The sequence below is a fragment of the Lissotriton vulgaris genome, chromosome 3_1 (genome assembly GCF_964263255.1).
Source record: "Lissotriton vulgaris chromosome 3_1, aLisVul1.2, whole genome shotgun sequence".
Taxonomy (NCBI): Eukaryota; Metazoa; Chordata; class Amphibia; order Caudata; family Salamandridae; genus Lissotriton; species Lissotriton vulgaris.
Window position 1 is genome coordinate 1,211,955,102 of NC_141689.1, and position 17,605 is coordinate 1,211,972,706.

Here is a 17,605-nt window from a genome sequence, read left to right on the forward strand (position 1 = left end):
CATCCTGGCTTTTAGACAAGCCTTTAAAACTTGGCTTTTTAGGCAAGCTTATCCATAGTTAATTCTGTCTTTTCTTTTGTTGTGTTATGTCTCTGCAAATCTTCCAATAGCGCCATGAAGCCTACGGGCGTACGTGCGCTCAATACATTTTATTTAACATAACATAACATAACATAACTGTTTTTATTTCCCGACTTGTATTGCCCTGTCTTTGCCGTTTTTTTACCCACTGTTGTATCCCAATATTCTGTATTGCCTTGTCTGTGCCGCTCATTCCCCTCGCCCCATCCCGCGTCTGCCCCGTGTCTGTTTCCCGCCGCTGCCTCCCCTGCGGCCCCACCCCCGAGCCCCGATTCGCTCCCGCTCCCCCCTCCCAGCTGCTCCTCCTTCCCTCGACCCCTCATAATGCAGGCTGCTGCGCAGCCGCATGGGACGCAAGCAGTGGGCGCACCTAAGGCAAGCCCGTCTGCGCCCGTCTACGCCTGGACCGCGCCCTGCGCAATAACTCCTGGCCCCCACAGGAGCCATATAACCAGGCTGAGCTACGACACCGCCACGCACTCAACACCGGCCGAGCATCCACCTGCTACCGAGCCACCCAAAAGCGCACCCACAGACCCTTCTCCTGCCGAACGTGCAACTTCACCTGCCTCCGCACCGCCACCCCGCCCCCGGACCATGCAACAACAACCACCTCAAGTGCATCCTTTTCAACACCTTCTCCATCCACAAACGCCGCCATCGAACTCTGGGACCTCCTCGACACAACTGCACTGGACGTTGCCTTCCTCACGGAAACCTGGATGAACGCCTCCTCAGCCCCCGACATCGCCATAGCCATCCCAGACGGCTACAAGATCACCCGGAAGGACCGCATCAACCAAACCGGAGGAGGAATCGCCATCATCCACAGGAACTCGATCAGCGTCACGACCAACACAGAGGACGCCCTCCCCTCCACCGAACATCTACACTTCCAGATCCACACCGACACCAAGACCACCCTCAGAGGAACCCTCGTCCAAAGACCCCCGGGACCACGCACACAATTCAGCGAAGCCATCCCCGATTTCATCAGTGTGCATGCCCTCACCTCCGCAGACTACATTCTCCTGGGCGACCTGAACGTCCACCTGGAGACCAACAATGACAAGAACACCACCTCCCTACTTGAAAACCTCGCCAACCTCGGACTCAAGCAACTGGTGACCACCCCCACCCAACCCCGCCGGTCACACGCTGGACCCCATTTTCTCAGCCAGCAACAACGTCTCCTTCAGCCACACCACACCACCGGCCTACACTGGACAGACCACAGCTGCATCCACTTCACCTTCCAGAAGACCACATCCCACCACTGCCCACAACAGATCCCCGCAGATGCTGGAGCACAGTCACCACGGACCAGCTGACCACATCACTGAGCCAGAACCCACCAGACGACACAACTGATGCCAACGCCGCCGCACGCAACCTCACACAGTGGATCAGTGACTGCGCTGATGCCCTCGCACCACTAAAAAAAACCTCCGGCAAGCCCAGCAACAAGAAAGCCACCAGGTTCACCGACGACCTCAAGAACACAAGAAATCATGCCAAACCCTCGAGAAGACCTGGCCCCAGGACCATACAACAGAGAACCTCACAGCTCTCAAGAACGCCACCCACAAACACCACCAACTGATCCGCACCACGAAAAGGACCGCTTTCAAAGAACGACTAGACAACAACGCGCACAACAGCTAGGAGCTCTTCAGCATCCTGAAAGAACTCTCCAACCCCAGTGCCAACTCCAATGACATCCCACCCTCGCAAGACCTCTGCGACTCCCTCGCCACCTACTTCCACCGCAAGATCACTGACATACACAACAGCTTCAACGCCCAGACCCCGCTACCAGCCACCGAGCCAATACCCCCCACTGACACCCTCAGCACCTGGACCCCCGTCAGCATCAAGGACAACACCCACGTCATGAACACCATCCACTCCGGCTCACCATCAGACCCCTGCCCTCACTGCATATTCAACAAAGCAGACGTCGTCATCGCACCCACCTCTGGAACGCCATGAACAACTCCTTCTTGTCCGCCACCTTCCAAGAGAGCTGGAAGCATGCCGAGATCAATGCCCTACTGAAGAAACCCACAGCGGACCCAAAGGATCTCAAGAACTTCCGGCCCATCTCCCTTCTTTCCTTCCCAGTGAAGGTCATCGAGAAGACAGTCAACAAACAGCTGACCACCTTCCTCGATCCTTCCCAGTCTGGCTTCCGAGCCAACCGCAGCACCGAGACCACCCTCATTGCAGCCACCGACGACATCAGGACCATGCTCGACAACGGGGAAACCGCCGCCCTCATCCTTCTAGACCTCTCTGCCGCCTTCCATACCGTCTGCCACCGAACTCTAAGATCACGCCTCCACAACGCAGGAATCCAAGGAAAGGCCCTGGAATGGATCACCTCATTTCTCTCTGACAGAACCCAGAGAGTCTGCCTCCCTCCCTACTAGTCCGTGGCACCCAAAATCATCTGCGGCGTACCCCAAGGCTCCTCACTCAGCCAGACCCTCTTCAATATCTACATGAGCCCCCTCGCCGCCATCGTACACAAACACAACCTAAACATCATCACCTACCCCGACGACACCCAGCTGATCCTCTCCCTCACCAAAGACCCAGCCACCGCCAGAATCAACCTCCAGGAAGGAATGAAAGACGTTGTGGAGTGGATGAAATACAGCCGCCTTAAGCTAAACTCAGACAAAACGGAGGTCCTCATCCTTGGAACATCACAATATGCCTGGAACGACTCCTGGTGGTCCACCGCGCTGGGCTCCCCACCGACACCCACGGACCACACACGCTACCTAGCATTCATCTTGGACTCCTCGCTCACCATGGCCAAACAAGTCAACGCCATCTCGCCCTCATGCTTCAACACCCTGAGCATGCTTTGAAAGATCTTCAGGTGGATCCCCAAAGAAATGAGAAAGACGGTCACCCAGGCCCTCGTCACCAGCCGGTTGGACTACGGAAACACCCTATACACAGGAACCACAGCAAAACTTCAGAACAGACTCCAGGGCATACAGAACACATCCACACGCCTCATCCTGGACATCCCCTGACACAGCCACATAACCGCCCACCTGAGAGACCTGCACTGGGTCCCTGTCAACAAAAGAATCACGTTCAGGCTCCTCACCCATGCACACAAAGCACTCCACAACGCGACCCGAATACCTCAACAGTCACCTCACGTTCTACACTCCAACCCGCCAGCTCCGCTCCGCCACCCTCGCCCTCGCCACCATCCCATGGATCCGCAGAACCACCACCGGAGGAAGATCGTTCTCCTACCTGGCCGCCAAGACATGGAACTCCCTCCCCGCCCACCTACGTCTGACCCAGGACGACATCACCTTCAGGAGACACCTCAAGACCTGGCTGTTCGAGCAGTAGCAGCACCGCCCCCCTCCCCCCAGCGCCTTGAGACCCCCAAGGGTGAATAGCGCGCTCTATAAATTTCCTGATTGATTGATGTATTGCAAGCCCATGTTATTTATCACCTCCCTCACTTGTATATATTTGGAAATGGTGCTTGAATGCAACCCAAATCGTGTCTAAAGTTCCTCAAATGAGGGGATCCCATTCTGATCTGCAATATCACCTATCTGTTTTATACCTGCCTTTTCCCATTTTTTACTTATGTTATCATAAAAGAGGGCTGGAGAGGCTGATGAGCGCCACAACCATATACATCTGGGGATTTTGGGTATCTCCAGATTTTTACTAATGTTTCGCCATATATTCCAGGCAGTTCTTAGAATCTTAAAGCATGTTTACATATAGTAACTGCCTTCCAGCTGCCTTATTCGCCTCCTCCGCCCCTGCCATACCCTCACTTTGAGATCTAAATAATATAATCATGTGTTGCAGCATTACTGCCCAAAAGTAGTATGTAAAATTAGGGATTGCCAACCCCCCCCCCCCCCCCCCTGATGTTGCGGTAAGGTCATACATTTTATTGATCTCCCAAATTTTTATATTCCCCCAAATAAATTGCGAAAACATTCCCTCTACCTTTTTAAATATGAAGTTTTCCGGTTCTATAAGTATACATCGACATAGATATAACAGCTTAGAAAACATCATCATTTTAATTACATTTGCTCTGCCAATAATGGAGAGGTAAATTATCCAACCGCTTGAGGTCCCCCTCCACTTTTTAAAAAATTGGAGCCGAATGTATTTCCCACGTTGAACCCACCTCTGCTGTAATAATTATCCCTAAGTACTTAGCTGCATCTGTCCTCCGTGCATCCTGGAATTGTGTGTTTCTGGTACAAACAATTTGTATTTTGTCAGTGCTTAGACTATAGCCTGATTGTTTACTTAATTCTATTGCTAGCCTTTCAATCTTATCTGTAGCGCACTGCGGGTCTGGGGTGACAACCGCGATGTCGTCAGCGTAGGTTAGCACTTTTGTATGATAGCCTAGGTTGACTACTGGTTTAATTGCAAGATCCGCTAACAAAGATCTAATCAAGGGATCTATGTATAGAGCAAATAAGATGGGGGAACTTGGGCACCCTTGCCTCTTCCCCCATGTAATTTTAATCCTATCTGACTCCTTCCCCATTAATTGAATTTTAGCATGTGCCTCGACATACATGGCCTGCATGGCAGTTATTATTCTTATACCGAATCTCTATCTCTATGTGCCTCAAACTGCAAATATGTTTAACGTGACTGTCAGTTTTTCTAATTAAACGCACCACATATTTTCAAATCCTAGTTTCTGTAATCTGTACTCAGCCCCACACAACTTTATCTGTACATTGTGTGTACTTGTGACATATGATATATTTAAATCCTGACGAGATGATGAAAACATAATGTCCACTGAGTGCTTTTTCAATGTCGCCTGTTTGTGGGGTACATTTCCACGGACCCTCATTAACCATGTAATGGCAAGGCTCCTTCTGTCTTTTAATTATTGCCAGTGCAGAGGGATGTATGAAGGGATATACTGCTTAACTCCAACTATGTCCTCTCCGAACGAGATATGGATGGGCAACCAATTAAATTGCATAGGAGTCCAAGGATCCATTTATGGTAACATGCATTGATTTTTTGAAACAGACACAGACCTGTAAAGAAAGGCACAAAATTGATTGCATCTTGTTGATCCTCCTCCATTTGAAATACATAATTAGGTAAAGTCAGAATCTGTGTCTCAGGTGTTTCTGTCTGCTATTTTTTTAATTTATCACAAAGTTTGGAATTTTCGGAATATCCCTGGAGATTTTGGAATTTATGGAAAATGCCTCTCATTTTGAAGAAAATGTCCTCAGGTCATGATCGTAAAAATCCGACATTAGAGACCTGGTTTATTCATCATTGCTCTAAAACCTTCTCTGCCATTTTTTAAATAAAACGTGAAAGGAATACACTTTAAAATCCAAACAGTTTGCGAACAGCTAGACATTTTGCCAACTTTTTTTTTTAGTTATGAACTAATACTGGGCCTGCCTTTTTTTCCACGGATCTGATCAGATTTTTGCAATTTTTTCATATTGATATTTCACCAAAATGGAGATTCACTAATGTATGTTGGCAGGCTGGCATTGTCCATGCTGTTTTTTTATTTGCCAAAATGAGGTAAAGCCATCAAAATAGGTATGCATGTGTGTAGTGTAGTCCAGATTCCTAATTATAGGAAAGTAGGATCTGCGTTCATGGTCACCCCCACTTTTTGCTGGTGTCATTATGTTTTACTGACTAGGCTAACTAGTCTGGAATCTTGCTAATCAGGACCCCTGTCTCTGTGCGGCTTCTTCCCTAAATTGGACATGGTGAGCACTCAGGTACACCCCAGATTGGCTACTGATGTACCCTTATAAGTCCCCACTATATGTACTAAGGTACCCAGGGCATAGGTACACCAGGGGTCCCCAAGGACTGCAGCATGTATTATGACACCCATGGGAGGCTCCTCAAATTGTGACTACAGGTCTGTCATTGCAGCCTGAGTACGCTGGTGCAAGCACCCCTTATGACAGATATACATGTCCTTATATTTGAGGTCATTGCACTTAAAACCTATAAGTCACCCCTAGGGCAGGCCTTTCAATTCTGAAGGCTGGGTGCTCGGTTATAGGTGTGAGGGTGCCTCTGCATGAGCAGGCCACCCCTACGACCCTCGGAGCCCTTTGTCCCGGGTTGTAAGTGCATCAGCCATTACGATTTACAGAGTGGCCATGCGTCATTATGCGATGGCTATCTCTAAACTGGCTATACGGAACCCTGTCGTGTTTGGTATCAAACCTGTTGGAATCATACCCCAACACTCTAAATGGTGGGGCCACTTCAGGAGGCTCTCTGTGCTCACTGTACCAGTCTTCTAGCCCCGAACAGCAAACTATGGCTACTGCCATCCAGAGACATATTTTTAAAACTAAACTGTGTGGTTCTTTTTTACTTAACCTACACTATATGATTAGTACTGGTAAAACAAGCTGCATTACACTGCTTCTGGACTAAGCCTGAAGGCTGCTGTCCACAACTACCATTTAGAGAGATTTCTATGCTTGTCTAAGACCACTAAAACACCATAAGGGCTGTCTGAACTAGTGCAGGGAGCTTCACTTACATAAGTGTGCACCATATTCTAAGCCAGCCTCCTACACTAATGTATTAGAATATCAGCCCAGCTGAGGTTCAGGCTGGCTTGATAAATGACAATCTACATGGTGAGTCTTAGCTGGGTAGCTGCCTAGCTCAAGTCAGTCCGTCCTTTAACTGAGTGTGTAAAGTACATGTGCTCGTAGGGGCTGCGGTGTGGCTCTAATGCCTAGTTACTTACCGGTAATATTCATTACTCTGAGTCCATGTCTTCCTCATCACAGTCCTTACGTATAAGTTTATCTCTATTCATGCAGAACCTATTCACTAAACTTGACTTTTCCTTCCCATTCCAAAATGGCCCCAGGCCAAAGGGTATAAATGCATGACTTCCTGGTAAAGGACTTGCTGAAATACAAAAACTCAGAAAGAAATCAGTTGAACAAGTGGGAGAGGCAGACGGGTACTCAGGACTGTGACGAGGAAGACATGGACTCAGAGTAATGAATATTACTAATAAGTACTCAGGCATTACCTCCTCGTCTATCTTCATCACACAGTCCTTACGAATGAGTGCATACCCAAGCCAAGAAACTGATTTTGACCAATACACCACAAAAAAACAAAACAAGGGACATTAAATAATGACACCAAGAAGACGATACTGCAGGAAGACTTACAGAACTCAACACAGCAGCATGAAAGTCAGAGGGCACATCACCACCCAGATGCAATACAAAGGCATGAAATGAAGCCCTGTCAAATGCTGCCCAGGAGGCAGCAACCCCCCAGATACCACCTAGAGAAAGACACTGGGACAGGCAGGCCAGTCAAGGCAGAGGAATGGGAGAAGGCCAATGCAACCAGCAGGACAAGGAAGTGAGAGAAAGTATGGAACCCCCATATCCAGATCAGGGTGACCAACAAGGCCCCTGACTAGTGAAACACAGCAGCTTGTCGCAAAGACATAGAAAGAGCACAAAGTACATCCAGGGAATGCAAACTCACTACCATGGAGTGGACACCGGAGACAGACAAAAGGGAAGCAAAAGAACAACAAAGAGGACTCCACCATCAGGGAAAAAGGCCGGACTAGGACAAAGCACCATAAAGACCGGGAAAACCAATGGAATGGAGAGGATGACCAAGAATGCCTCAATCTCTCCAACCCATCTCCCGGATGTAAAGGCCACCAGAACATCTGTGGCCGAAAGAAATCAAAAGGCAGCCTACCCCAAAGGGCTCAAATGAAGCATCCCATAAGATCAGCAGAAGCAGAGGTGAGCCCCAGAGCAGCACTAGAGAAGGAACAACAGGACGGCAAAGAAAACAACCTCACAGCAAGCAAGTTGCCAGAGGGGCAACAGACAAAACACCAGACCCATGAAGACCTCAAATCACTGCCCACTGACTACGGAGGGCAGAGACAGCCAAACTCAGATGAAAAACGTTCTGAAGGAAGACCAACACAGCCGTAGGAACACAAGAGGAGCCCCCTATCCTGGCACCAGATGGAAAAAGACCGCCAATCACAGCAACAAGCCATAAGGGTAGACGACTGCTGGAGCAGCACAGCAACAGAAAAAGAACATCCATGTTCCAATGCAGACTGCCTCTCAAGAAACAAACTGCAAGCCGCAACCAGAAAAGCAAGTCCAGTGGAAGAAGCGGCAGCCACAGTGGCAGCAGATGGAAAGGCAAACCCCAAGGTACCCGACTGATATATGAAGAAGACAAGGGAACTAAGGGTGCCCCGAACCAACCCGGGTAAGCAATACAACCACCACTTGGTCCTGAACACCACCCGAGGGAAAAGAAGTAAGGACAGAAAAAAATAAAGGAGGCCCCTGGGCTAGGAAACAGCCATAGGAAACACAGCCGAAGCACTCGAGGAAGGAACCAGACAACAAAAAGAGGGGAAGAAGGGCATTCCCTCAGCTGTGATTCAATTCAGTCAAGGGAGACTGATACAAAGAAAGGATGGACAGACCATCAGGGCCAGACACACCTCCACAGAGAAAGGAAAACACCACCACATGGCAATGCAAGGCCCATTCACCCACCCTGGAAGACAGACTGCGGACAGCAAGGAGAGGAGAATTAGTCCAGAGGCAAATCCACCAGGAAAAGAGAAGCAGAGTGGGGAAAAAATGCCCTGTGGAAGGAGGTAACAAACAGGCTGTCTGACAGACATACACTGCTGTGTGCAAGAAACTGCTGCCAGCTGTAACCAAGAGGACAAAAAGAAAGCACATCCACCAGGCACCACCGCCCCAAAGCAGCTGACTCCCCCAGAGTGGCACCCCAACCCATCCCACTGACAAGGGGCATGAGAACCAGTCCAAGAAGAGGAACCAAAGCAAAAACTCTGAAATAAGGAGCAGGACCTACCACCACAGGAGAGTAATGCAGGAACAAAGAAACACCGGACCAGAGTTACGTATTACTGAGACAACGGTAACCAAGCCATAAGAGACAGTGAACTAGGGGACACAGGTGCATCCCCCCCAGTGAGAAGGGACAACGTAGAGGACATCAGCCTCAGACAGGGGAGCCACGGCCCTGCAGATGCCAACAGGCGAAGATGTGAGGACCAAAGGGAGTGGAGACAAACACAACACAGCACCAACCCAAAGAACATCCTAGAGTTCAACCCGAATATTAGGAGAACCAGACATGGCTGGACCAAAGAGTCACAGTCAGTAGATCAAGAAGGCACAACCAGAAACAGCACGGGCAACCTGAGAACCACCAACTGGCCTCAGAAAAACAACGAGAGGCAACTAGCCAGGCATCCATGGAAGGGAAGGGAGATACCCCACAGAATGTAAAACACCTCCCAAAGGAAGCAAGGTGTGGAGAACACCCAGGGGGCAAACGCCAGCCGGAAGGGCAGGACCCGGAACGGCAAGAGGATGCTCCGGACAGTGAAACAGAGGCACTGTAGGTGAGATGGAACAACCCAAACCTGAAAGTAGATAACCAGAATACCAAAGAAGGGCAGGACACCGCCTTTCCATAGGTTGCCCAGAACAGCTGGAGACACCAACTGGAATGGCCATGTGGAGTGCAAAAAAATGATGGATTTAGGCCCAGATCTCTGTACTGGGGTGAATGCATGACATTGTTCTGCATTCTGTCCATCAACTGTGGTTTTTGCATTTGTCACCCGAGTGGGATGGGTATGCTCTGACGTGAGTCCCATGCACTCCACACCACTGGATTCAAGCAAGCCGGGCTGAAGACGGCTGGAATGCCAGAAACCGGTCCTCGGAAGCTTGTTTCCGGTCCAGGGAAGGCATGGATTGGCAGTTCCGGCTGGACTGTTCCCATGAGGCACAGGGTCAGACTGATTTGCATATGGCCATGTCTGAACTGGGGTGGTGTGGAGTGCAAAAAAACGATGGATTTAGGCCCAGATCTCTGTACTGGGGTGAATGTATGACATTGTTCTGCATTCTGTCCATCAACTGTGGTTTTTGCATTTGTCACCCCAAGTGGGATGGGTATGCTCAGACGTGAGCCCCATGCACTCCACTACTGGATTTAAGCAAGCCGGGCTGAAGACGGTTGGAATGCCAGAAACTGGTCCTCGGAAGCTTGTTTCCGGTCTAGGGAAGGCATGGCTTGGCATTTCGGGCTGGACTGTTCCCATGAGGCACAGACTCAGACTGATTTGCAAATGGCCATGTCTGAACTGGGGTGGTGTGGAGTGCAAAAAAACCATGGATTTAGGCCCAGATCTCTGTACTGGGGTGAATGTATGACATTGTTCTGCATTCTGTCCATCAACTGTGGTTTTTGCATTTGTCACCCCAAGTGGGATGGGTATGTTCAGACGTGAGTCCATTGCACTCCACACCAGTGGATTCAAGGAAGCCGGGCTGAAGACGGCTGGAATGCCAGAAACCGGTCCTCGGAAGCTTGTTTCCGGTCCAGGGAAGGCATGGCTTGGTAGTTCGGGCTGGACTGTTCCCATGAGGCACAGGGTCAGACTGATTTGGATATGGCCATGTCTGAACTGGGGTGATGTGGAGTGCAAAAAAACGATGGATTTAGGCCCAGATCTCTGTACTGGGGTGAATGTATGACATTGTTCTGCATTCTGTCCATCAACTGTGATTTTTGCATTTGTCACCCGAGTAGGATGGGTTTGCTCAGACGTGCGTAACATGCACTCCACACCACTGGATTTAAGCAAGCCGGGCTGAAGACGGCTGGAATGCCAGAAACCGGTCCTCAGAAGCTTGTTTCCGGTCCAGGGAAGGCATGGCTTGGCAGTTCGGGCTGGACTGTTCCCATGAGGCACAGGGTCAGACTGATTTGCATATGGCCATGTCTGAACTGGGGTGGTGTGGAGTGCAATAAAACGATGGATTTAAGCCCAGATCTCTGTACTGGGGTGAATGTATGACATTGTTCTGCATTCTGTCCATCAACTGTGGTTTTTGCATTTGTCACCCCGAGTGGAATGGGTATGCTCAGGCGTGAGTCCCATGCACTCCACTCCACTGGATTCAAGCAAGCCTGGCTGAAGACGGCTGGAATGCCATAAACCGGTCCTCGGAAGCTTGTTTCCGGTCCAGGGAAGGCCTGGCTTGGCAGTTCGGGCTGGACTGTTCCCATGAGGCACAGGGTCAGACTGATTTGCATATGGCCATGTCTGAACTGGTGTGGTGTGGAGTGCAAAAAAACTATGGATTTAGGCCAAGATTTCTGTACTGGGGTGAATGTATGACATTATTCTGCATTCTGTCCATCAACTGTGGTTTTTGCATTTCTCACCCCGAGTGAGATGGGTATGCTCAGACATGAGTCCCATGGACTCGACACCACTGGATTCAAGCAAGCCGGGCTGAAGACGGCTGGAATGCCAGAAGCCGGTCCTCGAAAGCTTGTTTCCGGTCCAGGGAAGGCATGGCTTGGCAGTTCGGGCTGGACTGTTCCCATGAGGCACAGGGTCAGACTGATTTGCATATGACCATGCCTGAACTGGGGTGGTGTGGAGTGCAAAAAACGATGGATTTAGGCCCAGATCTCTGTACTGGGGTGAATGTATGACATTGTTCTGCATTCTGTCCATCAACTGTCGTTTTTGCATTTGTCTCCCCGAGTGGGATGGGTATGCTCTGACGTGAGTCCCATGCACGCCACACCACTGGATTCAAGCAAGCCAGGCTGAAGACGGCTGGAATGCCAGAAACCAGTCCTCGGAAGCTTGTTTCCGGTCCAGGGAAGGCATGGTTTGGCAGTTCGGGCTGGACTGTTCCCATGAGGCACAGGGTCGGACTGATTTGCATATGGCCATGTCTGAACAGGGGTGGTGTGGAATGCAAAAAAAACGATGGATTTGGGCACAGATCTCTGTACTGGGGTGAATGTATGACATTGTTCTGCATTCTGTCCATCCAACTGTGGTTTTTGCATTTGTCACCCCGAGTGTGATGGGTATGCTCAGACGTGAGTCCCAAGCACTCCACACCACTGGATTCAAGCAAGCCGGGCTGAAGATGGCTGGAATGCCAGAAACCGGTCCTCGGAAGCTTGTTTCCGGTCCAGGGAAGGCATGGCTTGGTAGTTTGGGCTGGACTGTTCCCATGAGGCACAGGGTCAGACTGATTTGCATATGGCCATGTATGAACTGGGGTGGTGTGGAGTGCAAAAAACGATGGATTTAGGCCCAGATCTCTGTACTGGGGTGAATGTATGACATTGTTCTGCATTCTGTCCATCAACTGTGGTTTTTGCATTTGTCACCCCGAATGGGATGGGTATGCTCAGACGTGAGTCCCTTGCACTCCACACCACTGGATTCAAGCAAGCCGGGCTGAAGACGGCTGGAATGCCAGAAACCGGTCCCCGAAGCTTGTTTCCGGTCCAGGGAAGGCATGGCTTGGCAGTTCGGGCTGGACTGTTCCCAGGAGGCACAGGGTCAGACTGATTTGCATATGGCCATGTCTGAACTGGGGTGGCGTGGAGTGCAAAAAACGATGGATTTAGGCCCAGATCTCTGTACTGGGGTGAATGTATGACATTGTTCTGCATTCTGTCCATCAGCGGTGGTTTTTGCATTTGTCTCCCCGAGTGGGATGGGTATGCTCTGACGTGAGTCCCATGCACTCCACACCACTGGATTCAAGCAAGCCAGGCTGAAGACGGCTGGAATGCCAGACACTGGTCCTCAGAAGCTTGTTTCCGGTCCAGGGAAGGCATGGTTTGGCAGTTCGGGCTGGACTGTTCCCATGAGGCACAGGGTCGGACTGATTTGCATATGGCCATGTCTGAACAGGGGTGGTGTGGAATGCAAAAAAACGATGGATTTGGGCACAGATCTCTGTACTGGGGTGAATGTATGACATTGTTCTGCATTCTGTCCATCAACTGTGGTTTTTGCATTTGTCACCCCGAGTGTGATGGGTATGCTCAGACGTGAGTCCCAAGCACTCCACACCACTGGATTCAAGCAAGCCGGGCTGAAGATGGCTGGAATGCCAGAAACCGGTCCTCGGAAGCTTGTTTCCGGTCCAGGGAAGGCATGGCTTGGTAGTTTGGGCTGGTCTGTTCCCATGAGGCACAGGGTCAGACTGATTTGCATATGGCCATATATGAACTGGGGTGGTGTGGTGTGCAAAAAAACGATGGATTTAGGCCCAGATCTCTGTACTGGGGTGAATGTATTACATTGTTCTGCATTCTGTCCATCAACTGTGGTTTTTGCATTTGTCACCCCGAGTGGGATGGGTATGCTCAGAAGTGAGTCCCATGCACTCCACACCACTGGATTCAAGCAAGCCGGGCTGAAGATGTCTGTAATGCCAGAAACTGGTCCTCTGAAGCTTGTTTCCGGTCCAGGGAAGGCATGGCTTGGCAGTTCGGGCTGGACTGTTTCCATGAGGCACAGGGTCAGACTGATTTGCATATGGCCATGTGTGAACTGAGGTGGTGTGGAGTGCAAAAAAACGATGGATTTAGGCCCAGATCTCTGTACTGGGGTGAATGTATGACATTGTTCTGCATTCTGTCCATCAACTGTGGTTTTTGCATTTGTCTCCCCGAGTGGGACGGGTATGCTCAGACGTGAGTCCCATGCACTCCACACCACTGGATTCAAGCAAGCCGGGCTGAAGACGGCTGGAATGCCAGAAACCTGTCCTCAGAAGCTTGTTTCCGGTCCAGGGAAGGCATGGCTTGGCAGTTCGGGCTGGACTGTTCCCATGAGGCACAGGGTCAGACTGATTTGCATATGGCCATGTCTGAACTGGGGTGGTGTGGAGTGCAAAAAACGATGGATTTAGGCCCAGATCTCTGTACTGGGGTGAATGTATGACATTGTTCTGCATTCTGTCCATCAGCTGTGGTTTTTGCATTTGTCACCCCGAGTGGGATGGGTATGCTCAGACGTGAGTCCCTTGCACTCCACACCACTGGATTCAAGCAAGCCGGGCTGAAGACGGCTGGAATGCCAGAAACCGGTCCTCGGAAGCTTGTTTCCCGTCCAGGGAAGGCATGGCTTGGCAGTTCGGGCTGGACTGTTCCCAGGAGGCACAGGGTCAGACTGATTTGCATATGGCCATGTCTGAATTGGGGTGGTGTGGAGTGCAAAAAAACAATGGATTTAGGCCCAGATCTCTGTACTGGGGTGAATGTATGACATTGTTCTGCATTCTGTCCATCAAATGTGGTTTTTGCATTTGTCACCCGGAGTGGGATGGGTATGCTCAGACGTGAGTCCCATGCAATCCACACCTCTGGATTCAAGCAAGCCGGGCTGAAGATGGCTGGAATGCTAGAAACCAGTCCTCGGAAGCTTGTTTCCGGTCCAGGGAAGGAATGGCTTGGCAGTTGGGGCTGGACTGTTCCCATGAGGCAGAGGGTCAGACTGATTTGCATTTGGCCAGGTCTGAACTGGGGTGGTGTGGAGGGCAAAAAAACAATGGATTTTGGCCCAGATCTCTGTACGGGGGTGAATGTATGACATTGTTCTGCATTCTGTCCATCAACTGTGGTTTTAGGCCCAAATCTCTGTACTGGGGTGAATGTATGACATTGTTCTGCATTCTGTCCATCAGCTGTGGTTTTTGCATTTGACACCAACTGGAATAAAACAAGTGGGAGAACTAAATGCCCCCTGAGGGCCAGAAAAGGGTCAAGCGCACCCTTCACCCAATGGGCCAGGAAAAGCAGTGACCAAGCATCATGGATTGTTGAATGGAACTGCCAGAAGCAAGTCCCATCATCAGCAAGGTAATTTCCACCACAGAGGGAAATTCTCCAGCAAAATGAATCAATGAACACCATTAACCCAATCCTGAGACCAACAAGGCAATACGTATGGGCAGAGAGCTAGGCTCACGCCACTGCCCTAAGCCCAGGAAACAAAACTCAGAAAAGACCAAGGGCCGAAATTAGGCCCAGGAGTAAATAGACATGTAAGCCCTGAAAGGAATCAACACCCACCGATGAGAATCAAGAAACTGCAGAAAATGAAACCTCAGGAACAATGGAAGAAGGAGCTCTAACACCAGCTGAAAAGCAGAATCCACTGCAGGGGCAAACATGATATGTATCAGCTTGAGCACGCATCCCCATGGCACGGCCGGGCAAAAACCCACCACATCCAAGGAGGCATCACGAAGAAGCAGGCAGGAAAAACATGCACATAAAGAACCAGGCAGGCCCGCCACACTCTGTCACCCAGGAACAGGGTGGAGGCCCTGCTTGCCACTATTGAACTGCCAAACAGGAAGGAAAAGAAGTCAGTGGAAACTGTGTTGTGTGGCATTTTAGGCTCTGACTCAATTTTCCAGATTCATGCCCTTATATAGGTACAATTCATGTTGCCCTTATATAGGCATAGAAATCCCGCCCTTATTTAGGCATAGCCCATGCTAACCAAATACAGGCATGGCTACTTCCATCCGTTCACCAAACGTCAGAACGATTTCTTGTAAAACCAGCTTAAGCCATTAGGGAACTTCCCCTTGCTTGAATATTGATTTCTTCAAGAACTCAGTTACTTTACAATGGACAACTATTCCCCAGGGGTTCATTCATGACGTTCATATGCCCGACTTTACGTCAAACTATGGCATTCCCAAACACCTTCGAGGTATAAATATACCTTCACTTGCTATAGCAAGATACGGTGGTTCGGAGCAGTTTGACGACCTACTTGCCCGACGCAGCTCGCTACAGAAAGTGTCGAAGGAAGCCGACTCTCCAGCTGACCCACTGATAGGGAAGCTTCCCTCCTCTGCTGAGAATCCAGCTCCAGTGTTTCTGGCTCCCCTTTCGGGATGTTGGGAAATCAAGTTCCCGAGACAGAGATACCAGACCTCCTTCATTCTAAGGTATGGAGCCGATTAGAACCCAGATAAACCTTTGGTAGATTCTTGACCAAAAGTAAACCCATGCTAAACAATACGTTCTTCTTCCCTCGTACTAGACTTAGGTTAGGTACATTGGGGTAGGCTTATTTTAGAAGCACCAATTGAGTATTTTAGCCTATGATATTTATGTATGTATTTTTAGATGTCTTAGAAACCATAAAATGCTCTAACAGTATTATTTCATATTACTGTTTATGCTGTACGCATTATACTTTGCAGTCTGCCTAACGATTGTAGCATGTCACTTCTTTTGCATGAGAAAGAAGACTGTTCAATAAACCCTTTTATTGAAAATGCCCATCTCACTATTTCTCTGCAACTCTGTAGAAACGAAGCATGCACGACTGACTGAGTGAACTAGTTATCTATTGTTTCGGCGACTCTGAGAGATATATTCTTATTCTTGGGAAACAAAGTTGTCATGTTTATGCGGTTGTCAGAAACGAATCCCTTCTTGTGTATTTGAGAAAGTTTCCAATGACCTCTGAGTTAGCTGGCACACACACAATTAAGTTTAGTATATTCAATAGAGACCTATGGACCTAAGTCCTACATCAAATCTATAGGATATATTATTCCAAGACGCAGAGCCTATTGGGAATATAGGACTACACTACAACTGGACCGCGAATATGGGAGAACCAACGTGACCTCCCACAACAGAGCCAATGACAACCGGAATCCCTATTCCCGAGCTCAGTAAAGGAGTGGGACCACCAGAACTGGGAGTGCGCCAAGTGTACTCCAACTAACCATCTAGCAGAGGGGCACCAATAAAGGAAACATAACAAACATTCAAACATGGGCAAATCTGCGTCCTGCACAAATTGCCCCCAAGGAACATATCAGACCACCCCCACAGAGGGATACACTCACGGAACACCCCCAGGAGGCGCCCTCTCCTGAGCATGAAATGAACCCTCAGTAGCAGGCAAAAAACTCAGAGATCAGGGGCCACAGCCATCCCAGCGGAAGGCACCGCTCCCGCAGAAGCGACATCAGAAAAGTGGGAAGTAGACCCATCCTAAAAAAATAATAATTTCATAGACATGTAACTGCTCACACAATCAATCAAACAGCAAAAAGGAAACCCCAACCCTCATAGGAAGAGACCAAAACCCCAACTTATAGGTCACAGCACCCGCAATTTCAAGGAGCAAGTGACCGCAAGCTAGCGAGAAAGTGCGAAGCTCAGCAACCTGACTGGCACAGGAAAATACCTCTCGAAAAGCGGTTTGGAAGTCAGGGAATACTGATTAGGAACATGCACCCTGCATGCTTGTAACAGTGGGAGGGCATAAGCCAGGTGGACACGAGCAGTGATACACCACCTGGACAGAACAGGGGTGCCATATTGAAACCAGGTAGGCGCCTCATAGCCAGTAACTCAGGCAACTCTGCCCGTAATGAGGGCCAGGCAGAAGTGCTATGATGCCCGGAACAGAACTGTGTGGGCGGCATTTTGGAATCAGGTGGGCACAGCATTAATAACCAAATTAGCCCAAAAAAATGCTGCACGAATGTCCTGTACCCTGGAAACATCGGGCATATTGGAAGCACATAAACACAGTGATGCAAGCAAAAAG